This window comes from Mustela erminea, chromosome 13 (genome assembly GCF_009829155.1).
Source record: "Mustela erminea isolate mMusErm1 chromosome 13, mMusErm1.Pri, whole genome shotgun sequence".
Taxonomy (NCBI): domain Eukaryota; kingdom Metazoa; phylum Chordata; class Mammalia; order Carnivora; family Mustelidae; genus Mustela; species Mustela erminea.
In genome coordinates, this window is record NC_045626.1 from 27,219,485 (window position 1) to 27,228,009 (window position 8,525).

At 44.3% G+C, this 8,525-nt stretch overlaps 1 protein-coding gene across 5 annotated transcripts in view; it reads right to left on the minus strand.

The window, feature by feature from the left end:
• The window catches only part of C13H18orf25 (chromosome 13 C18orf25 homolog), an 89,699-nt gene extending 81,174 nt beyond the window's left edge, over nt 1–8,525 (minus strand). For 4 of the 5 annotated variants that reach the window (XM_032309637.1, XM_032309633.1, XM_032309636.1 and 1 more), the window contains exon 1: nt 7,821–7,926. The gene's annotated coding sequence lies outside the window, so the exon portion shown is untranslated. Of the gene's footprint in view, nt 1–7,820; nt 7,927–8,431 lie in introns of those variants that run through there. The other variant, XM_032309634.1, reaches the window with a different exon arrangement.

Sequence of the window (8,525 nt, forward strand, 5' to 3'; positions counted from 1 at the left end):
TTTTTTAAATTTTTTTTAAGATTTTATTTCTTTTGAGATAGGGCACATGAGCACGACTGGGGGTGAGAGACAGAGGGAGAAAAAGACTTCTCCACTGAGCAGGGAGCCCGATGCAGGACTCAATCCCAGTACCCTGGAATCATGACTTGAGCCAGCTGCAGATGCTTAACTGACTAAGCCACCCAGGCACCCACTAACCTACTCTAATAATAACAGTAGTCTTACCTTAGTAAGCACCAATATCTCAAAACAAATTTTGCTCCCAAAGGACTTCTTTTGATTACTTGTTGTATTTGGGGTTAGTTTTTTCACTAAGAAGTTGCAGGTAGCATGGATAATATGCACAGTCCAGGAACCAAAGATCAGGACTGAAATAAAACCACTACAATATAATGATGTAACGGAAACAGCCCTCTTCCCCACAGCAACTCATCCCTTCCCTTAGCTCTCAAAAGGAAGAGGTTGAAGAGGCTATAAACAAGATACAGTATAAAAGCCTCAGAAATGAGAATGATGAAAGGCATTCAGAGTGAGGAATTAGGAGTAATTAAGTGCAGCTCAGCAATGAGTGTCAACAGCTGCTAACACCACAGAGAACCAAACATTATGTGCCTCCTCATACAACTACTCAACATGATCTAACAAGGTATATTTTTGCCCCTTCAAAGAAAAAGGAAAGAAACAATATACATTACAGGGGTGCTTGGGTGGCTCAGTTGGTTAAGTGTCTGCCTTGGGACTGAGTCATGATCCCAAGGTCCTGCGATGGAGCCCCACGTTGGCTTCCCTGCTCAGTGAGGAGTCTGCTTCTCCCTCTCCCACTCCCTCTGCTTGTGTGTGTGCTCCCGCTCTTGCACTCTCTGTCAAATAAATAATATCTTAAAATACACACAAACACACACACACACAGTATAAAAACTGAATCTGATCAAGCCTCTAAACCTAATACCAAATAACAAGAGACCGAGGGACAGAGGAACATGTTTAAAACCACCATAGGAATGTAACTGACAAATTCAAATGGGGAAAACTGTTTCTTCAAGTTATTTGCCAGGGAAAAAATGTAGGGGGAAACTTTAGATTACCAAACAATACACAGACCTTTTTGACTCAGTCTGAATAAGTATGAAAATACATTTAGGAGACAATGGAACAATGTGAACACTAAATATCATATGATAGTAAGAAATTATTGCTAATTATCTTCAGTGTGGTAATAGTTATTTGGGTTTTTTTCCTTCATGAGTGAAGTTGACTAAGAAACTGAAGTGCTAAAAAATTGGAGTACAGAAAAGAAACATTAGAAATTAATGCAGCTGAATGGATTTGGCCCACCTAGACTGAAATATAAATTGTGAGACCATGGGAAGACAGCAGCTCTGCTTGCTTGCCAGCCAACCTTCCTCCAGTGATACAACCTCTATAAATAGGCCAAGAGTGATAATGGCTGCTCAAATCATTTCATGTTGCAGATACCACCACTACTGACATGCAACTGGCCCAGCCCCAGGCTGTGAATAAACCAGCATCAAGAGCCAAGGAAGTTACCACATGCAAAGAATGCACCACGGCTAATATGAGACCCTCCAAGTACTCAAAAGCACTATCAGTGTAAATCAAGAATACTTTAAAACACACGTTCCAGATTTCCTCCAAGATCTCTGCTCTGGCCATTTCTATCTCCCTCAAAATACAGTACACATAAAGATGGGATAAAGATGGGTCATCATATGCCAGGACCTGAGGTCCCCTAGCTAAATGGTGCCGAAAACTTAACAGAGCAATTATTTGATGGGCTGTAGTGGAATAAAGTAATGGGAAACCCTTGATAAAGCCCTGATGTAAGAATAAATGATGCTTCTATGCTAGGTTAAAACTAGGGCAGACAGAATACCACTTAAAATCTTAACCACATGAGGTTTTTGTTCTTAACACAGAAAGGAAAACAGTCCTGTTTTCCCAGAGTTTTAGTCCACACCCAATTTCCCTATCCCCAACAATACCTTTCTCTAATTATAAGGCACCTAGCAAAATGCTGACTCAGAACATCATAAAAGTTATTGTTGTTGTTGTTTTTCTTTAAACCAGACAACTCAGTATAAAATAACTTCTGGACACTTCAGTCAGTATCTTGTTTCCCAAATGTTTATCATGCTAATGAAAACTTAAAATTCTAGATTACCTAAGCACAAGCCTAGTTTATCCAAATTCTTAGGAATGACTGCTATAAATTTTTAAAGATTTAATTTTGTTGCTCTTTGAACAATCAAAACTAATTTACTACTAATACATGGACTTGAATTCCAGGCAGAGGAAAAAGTATTTTGTAAATGAACTGGCAGTACAAAAAAGAACACTCAAGTCTCCAATCATTTTCTTTCACATTTAGAGACCTATTTAGGAAAAACGTCATTCTCCAATACTGTATTTAAAATGATTTTATAAAGGAAAAGACTAACTCCATCCAATACTTCGCTATACGTTTTTCTGCTATAACCTACTTTTCTTCACATTTTAGGACAGGAAAGAAACTTAAAGGTCATCTGGCTCACTAGATTTGAGTACCTTATGCAGAAATTTTCTTTCATCTTTCTACCCATCCCCAACTGGCACCTAAGTACTCAGTAAATGGGCTTCCGATTTAAAAAGGTATAAACACCCCCACAAACAAACATGGCAGTTATGTGGTAGGTTTCTACTTTTAACTAATCTTAACTAGAAAATACCATCCACGTTGTTTCAAAATTGAATCAAGTCAAATTAATAACTTGGGATTTATACCATCTATCTTTTGGCTATTAAGTGACAGAAGCGGAGGTCCCTGTTATGAATGAAGACATGAGAGAGAACAGAAACAAAACTTAAAATGAACGCTATAAAGCCACAAATCCTAAACAAGACAATCATCAAATCTGAGTCATACTGGTTTTCTGCTATTTTTAAACTACGTTTAGTATTATCATCTGTTACTAAAGTGTTATGAAAAGTATGTTTAATATATACAACACACATTTCCTCCCTTAGCCCAGAAATACAGAAGGAATATAAAATACTTTTTAGTTTCACCCTGCTCCTCTCTTTTACCACAAGGACTTGTAGGCTGAGTGTGCAAACTGACTGAACATCAATCCCACTTGTGCTGAGGCTGCCCACACAGAAGCAGAAAACACTGTTTATTTCCCCTACCATGAGCCCCGAAAGAGTAAGAAAGGTAGGTACAATTTAAAGATAACCCCTTAAAAAAAGATAAACCCTAAAAGGATTTAGAAAAAAGTTTCATGACAACAATCAAATTTATACTTAAAACTGGAATTTAAAACCTAAAGAAAAGTACTATCAAATTAGTCTGACAAATAAGAATCAAACCCAAAATAAAAAAGAAAACCAGTGGAACAGCTGGATGGCTCAGTTGATTGAGCGTCTGACTCTTGATTTCAGCTCAGGTCATGATCTCAGGGTCCTGGGTCTTGGGACTGAGCTCAGCATAAGGCTCCACACTGAGTATAGAACCTGCTTAAAATTCTCTCTCCTCTCTCCCTCTGCTCCTCTCGACTCACTCATTCGCTTACTCACTCTAAAATAATAATAATAGGGACGCCTGGGTGGGTCAGTGGGTTAGGCCTCTGCCTTCAGCTCGGGTCATGATCACAGGGTCCTGGGATACAGTCCCGCATCAGGCTCTCTGCTCGGCGGAGAGCATGCTTCCCCCTCTCTCTGCCTGCCTCTCTGCCTACTTGTGATTTCTCTGTGTATCAAAATAAATGAATAAAATCTTTAAATAATAATAATAATAAAATTAAAGCAGTAACATTTCTACTCATTGAACAGAAGGATGAAGAACATTTTTCAAAAGGAATGCCCATCCTTCATATTCCACCTGAGCTTTTTCCCCTAAAAGGGAAAAAAAAAAAAAAAACACTTTAGCAGACTAACGTACCTTCACAACCTTTGTGAACTCAAGGCACTGGCCACACTTAACCAGCCAAGACTGATACTCATGACTCTGGGTAAGCAGTTACCTAGGCTGGAATGCCCACCTGGAAACTCATCTTAAACTCAGGTTTAAATGTTTAAATGTTTAAGTTCTTTTAGCATCAGGACCTTGTCAGTCCTTTTCACCAGTATATCTCTAGCAACTAGAGCATTAGCGACACATAGTAGGCAATCAATAAATTAGTGTTGTAAGAATAAAGAGGTTCTACCTGAATGTGTTGTCCTCTGTTTGCTCAAAGTTTTCAGTAGCTCTTCCCCAATTATTAATGTCTATTTCATTTTCACTACAGCTAAGAAAATTTATTTGGCCCCAGATTCTTTCCTAAAATACAGAATACCATAATCAGTATGGTTCAAAAGAACACACTTAATAGCACATTTTGAGGGGCATCTGGCTGGCTCAATCCATAGCGCATATGACTCAATCTCGGGATTGTGCGCCTGAACCCTCATTAGGTGTAGTATTTACTTAAAAAATAAAAACTTTGTAAAAGTAGCAGGCTGCCTGGGTGGCTCAGTTGGTTAAGCTACTGCCTTCGGCTCGGGTCAAGATCCTAAAGTCCCGGGATCGAGTCCCACATCGGGCGCCCAGCTCCATGGGGAGTCTGCTTCTCCCTCTGACCTTCTCTCCTCTCATGCTTTCTCTCTCTCTTTCTCTCAAATTTTTAAAAAAAAAAAAATTTTTTAAGTAGCAGATTTTTGGGATGCTTGGGTGGTTCAATCCGTTGCCTTTAGCTTAGGTCCTAGGATCCAGCCTGGCATGGGCTTCCTGCCCAGCCGGGAGTCCACTTCTCCCTCTGCCCCTCCTGCTGCTTGCGGTGTGGGCACACACAGACTCGCGTTCTCTGTCCCTCTCTCTCTCTCTCTCTCTGTCAAATAAATAAATAAATAAATTTTTAAAAGGTAGAACATTTTTAATGTTTTACAGGAAGGTCTAAGATGATTCACTGAAATTACACAGGGTTTGAGTCTCTAATATATACCAGTACCAAACTTTAAAAGAAAGATAAAACAAAAAACCATTCTAACTACACATACATCGAGTTTACTCATGCAGATGTCAGAACAAAACTCTTAAGACTGAAGATCCCAGCAAAACAACTCCCTGAAAAATGAGTTTACAAGTTACACAAGCCTGGAGAAGTTACTAGTCATATAGTAACGAGACTTAAGGTACCAATGTCACTTACAAAATAAAAGCTTTGAAGGACATATACTAAGCACTCAATTCCAAAAGAACTGCATTAAATTAAAATTTAAGCTGAATTTATTTTTAATATACAGATCTTGGATTAATCACAGAGAGTACAAGACAAAGAGTATTAGAACACTTTCATAAATGCACTTAAGAGTAAATGTAAACTAAATTAGTGAGCAATGGAACAACTACACTGTGAACTTAACATGAAGCTAGCAGTGAGGAAAGTCTCCAGCTCCACTCTTTTTTCACAAAAATGTCAGAAAAATTTTTTTCGTTAAGAAATCATTTAGCTGGGGGCGCCTGGGTGGGCTCAGTGGGTTAAATAAAGCCTCTGCCTTCGGCTCAAGTCATGATCCCAGCATCCTGGGATCGAGCCCTGCATCAGGCTCTCTGCTCGGCAGGGAGCCTGCTTTCCCCTCTCTCTCTGCCTGCCTCTCTGCCTACCTGTGATCTCTCTCTCTCTCTCAAATAAATAAATAAAATCTTTTTAAAAAATAATAAATAAATAAAAAGAAAGAAATCATGAAGTTTCTCTCTGCCTCTCATACTGCACACACCTATCTATACTGAAGCTTTTTTTAATTTATTCATTTGACAGGGAAAGACACGAGAGAGGGAACACAACCAGGGGGAGTGGGAGAAGAAGCAAGCTTCCCGTGGAATATGGGGCTCGATCCATCAGGACCTGAGCCAAAGGCAGACGCTTAACAACTGAGCCACCCAGGCACCCCACTTATTTTGAAGTTTGTATCTACAAAAGGTTATTATGAAAAATAAACATGGTTTGAAGTTTTAAGAGTACAGTGATACTGAAAAGCACTCTGACTTAAAAATGGCTAAAAATGGGACGCCTGGGTGGCTCAGGTGGTTGAGCAGCTGCCTTTGGCTCAGGTCATGATCCCAGCGTCCTGGGATCAAGTCCCGAGTCAGGCTCCTTGTTCGGCAGGGAGCCTGCTTCTCCCTCTGCCTCTGCCTGCCATTCTGTATGCCTGTGCTCGCTCTCTCTCCCTCTCTCTCTCTCTGACAAATAAATAAAATCTTTAAAAAAAAAAAATGGCTAAAAATATTTTTATTTCTCAATGGAACTGCATGAAATTTCAGTAAGATTCTTTTTAAAGCAGCATAGGTCATTGCAGTAAATTCCATCTCAGTTTCCTAAATTAAAACTTAACTCAATTTTATATTTACTGAGCACCTACTGTGCATAAAGCACTAAATGAAGCATCGGATTGGCCAGATTAGACAGCCAAAATATTACACTTCCCACTAACAAACAGTTAGCATTTTGACTCCTCAGGACATCAGGTAATAACTATCAATTGTAAGCCTCTAAAAATGCTTGTTAAACCAAAAGGCAATGCTCTTACTGGAGGAATCCAGATTGCCTGCATCAGCAAAACTACATTAGAAAGTTAATAGCCTCCATCCTTAAAATATCCCAGGAGAAGAAAGGAAGTGATTCAAACTGTTAGCATGTGCCCAACGACACTACACAATAATAGCCTAAGCAAAATTGCCAGATGTATTTGTAATTAAGAGGTCCAACCTTGACAAAACATCATCAGTGGGATTTTCATCCTACTGGGTGGATGGATTCAGAAAGCAAAAGCTCAGTCAAGAAATGAAAAGCACATGTAAGCATAAACTGCTCAAGCGGTTCGATCAGGAAGAACAAGTAGAGACAGAGGTTCATTCGTTCAACCTGCGAGCCTCTACTCTGCGACAGCGGAGAGGACTTAAAAGAAGAGAATGAATGACCTGCGGTTTCTCGTGGGAACTGCGGCCCCAACAATAAACTGAGGTCGGTGCTGTAAGAAAATAAGTTACAAAGCATGGAGTGCTAGTGGGGAGAAGTGAAAACTCCCCGGGAAGAGTCAAAGAAGACAATGATCTTTAACTTGGGGCCCGTCAGTTTACATCTGCGCCTATTTTCTACATAAAGTTGACAAACTGTCCAGAAGAGGTCAGTTTTGGAGGCTGACACATCCCTCCCATCGACTGGCGGCGTCTGCCGACCGAAGGTGGTGGAAGCACCGAGAGGCAGGCGGCGCCAACCAAAGGAAGCCTTTTCTCCCTCCTCCTAGGCCCCGGCAACCGCGGCACTGGGGCGGCCGCCCGGGCTCCCGGGAGCAGTGGCAGGTGTCGGCGCCAGATCCCAGCTCGCGGAGCTGGCAGAGTTGGCAGGGCTGCTGCCGCCGCTTCTCCCACGGGCTGGGGCGCCGTAAAGTTGCATGAAGACAACTTCAGGGCCGAAAAGCCGCTCTCCCGCTCGGCCCGCGGGCAGCGGCACCACCAGCCTCCTCTCAGCTCCGGGAGAGAGAGATCCGCGGCCCGGGGAAGGCGAGAGGGAGCTCGACCCGCCAGCTCGCCCCGGCCGGGAGGACCTGAGGGTCACCGGCGGGCGGACGAACAAGGCGTCCAGCGATTCCGCTCTCGTCGGGGGCCCCCACCCGGGCCGTGCCTCCCGCCAAGTCCGGGCGCGAACAGTCTGCGCCCGCCGGGCCCGTCACGACCCCGCAGCCCGGGCGCCGCAGAGCCTACACCCGCGGCCCGTACCCCTCCGACCCAACCCGACCCCTCCCGAGGACGCAGCCGGGCCCCAGCCCTGCGCACCTTCCCGGCTCACCTGAGCTCCGCAACAGCTCTGCACCTCCTCGCCCGCTCCGCGCGCCCCGTCGGGGCACGGACCGACCCCCCGGCCGGGACTCCCCCGGCCGCGGTGACTCGGGACGCGACGGCCACCGCCGCCTTCTCCTCTTCAGCAGAAGCCTCAGCGGCGAGCAGAGGGTCGAGGTCAAAGCCCCGCCGAAGCTAAAGCGAATTTCGCCACCTCCACAGCCTTCACCACCAAGTCCCTTCACTCGTCCGCGCCGCCCGGAGAAAATGTCACCAGAGGCCGTTCCGCTCCGCGCCTCACTTCCGCCCGGAACCACAGAGCCCGCACGGGTCGGCTAGAGCGGCCGCTGCGGCGGCAGCCTCCAGGGACTGGAGCGGGAAGCCAAGGGAAAGCCAGAGAGCGCCATCTGGTGGAAAGGAATCCGCGCTCCTCCCGCTGCAGAGCGCCCGGCGCGCGGGCACCAGCTTCCCGGGCTTCTTTCCCGCGCTCATCCATCTGATCAGGGATCTCCCTTCCAGAAACACCCTTCCCAGAGGACTGGAAACCAGTCAGTGCAAGCCAAGGACAATGCCCTAAAAGAAGGACAACACTCCCTTTTCCGCGCGCTTCTCAGTACTCACCCCTTCTGAACCCTTCCCGAACGAAGCTCTTAGTGTCCGAATCCTTGAGTGACTCCAGCAAGGAGTCCGCTCTCTTCTCTCCCCACTTTTTCCG